Here is a 1,765-nt window from a genome sequence, read left to right as displayed (position 1 = left end):
ATAGGCAGAAAAAATTGTATAATATAGTATGTGTAGACATTTTAATGGCTTTTTAAAAACACTTTTATAAAATCTGCCAAATTTTATGAAATTTACACTGAAAAGTTTAAGATTTCCAAGTGGTCTGTTAAAATGTATAAGTTTATTTGTAATAATCTATGTATTAAATGTCACTAAGGACTTAATGTATGTAATTTATCAGATTACTTGGGTTTGAGCTCTTTGTGAACTTCAATGGGCATGGAAAATTGAAATAGTAAAATGAAAAATAAATGTATTGGTTCAGATGTTTTAGTTACCTGTAAAATAATAATAATAATCATCATCATCATCATGATCACTCCAAATGGCTAATAATCATCATCATCATCATGATCACTCCAAATGGCTTAAGCAACAAAGTAAGTTTCAGCCACTGAAATACTAAAGACTGGAGTCAGGCTGGCCTTCATCTCACAGCTGACTTCCCTTATAGTGGCATTTGCAGGGTCTATCCATGTACATATCAATGCCCAGAAACAGAGACCTTCTAGCTTCCTCTGAACTACTGAAAAATTGCTACACTCTCCTCTGATCCCTACCTATGACCAGGGGAATATCAAATTATCACCCACCTCTGAACCATGCACTGAGTAAAATAGATGAGTTTAATTGGCTTAGCAAATCAAGATTCTTGCCAAAACTAGGCAGATGTGAAGACTGGGCTATAACTGGAAGGCATGAGACACAGATGTAGGGTAGGCAATCTCATACCTACTACACATAGTATAGGTTTCTACTGAAGATGGCAGCTGATAGGTGGTGAGCAATAGAAGCAAAAGAAATCAAAGCCCTGGGAAAATGGAGAAAGTGTCCTTATCTTGGTCTCTGGGCTAGAGGCTTGGGGACTCTAAAAGAAAGATTGTCCCTGAGAAGCAAGCAACATTCTTTGTCATTTAACTTCTTCTCATGATTATATCATTTGTTACTAAAACTCACGTACAGCCTCAATAAGGAAATGTGTCTTGGGATCACAGCCCTGAAAGTATTGTGATTATCTTTAATGTGTTAGCAACAGGTTGGTCTCACTGTAAACTAACCTATTAGGAAACAAAATACCCTTCATTTTCATGAGACATAATCAAAGAGTGGCTTTTTATTTTGAAATAATTTTCACTTGAAAAATATTAACCATTATGATTATGAAGGATTTGTGATAGCATTTGTTGAGTGCTTAATGTCAGGTATTATTGACAATATTTTTATATGCGTTATCTTAATACTCACAACTACCTGATGAAGTAGGTCTACCATGTCTCTCTTTTTCCAGGTGTTTTGAAGCATAATTCATTGCCATACAAGTCACACTTTGTTGGGGTACAGTTTTATGACCTTTGGCAAATTCATAAAGTCATGTAATCTCAGTCCAGTCAGCAGTCTCTTTACCCCAAAAAGTTCTCTGGTATCTCTTTGGCATTAATCCTTTCTCCTCTTTTAGAGCTCGGCATAACCACTGATTTGCTTTGTGTTCTTCTGCTTTTGCTTTTTTTCCAAAATACCATATAGATGGAATTGTACAACATATAGCCTTTTTAGATTTTTTCATCTGCATAATGCTTTTGGTATTTATCCATGCTGTTATCAATGCAAACCTCCTTGGATGTTATCGGTAATTCATTTTTAAAGGAATTCTTGAATAATATCACAGCATATGGATGCACCAGAGTTTGTTTTCCCACTCACAAAGTAATGGATATTTGGATTTTTTTTTTTTTTTTTTTTTTTT

The sequence above is a fragment of the Rhinopithecus bieti genome, unplaced genomic scaffold (genome assembly GCF_001698545.2).
Source record: "Rhinopithecus bieti isolate Rb0 unplaced genomic scaffold, ASM169854v2 scaffold_63839, whole genome shotgun sequence".
Taxonomy (NCBI): Eukaryota; Metazoa; Chordata; class Mammalia; order Primates; family Cercopithecidae; genus Rhinopithecus; species Rhinopithecus bieti.
This window is presented reverse-complemented; position numbering follows the sequence as displayed.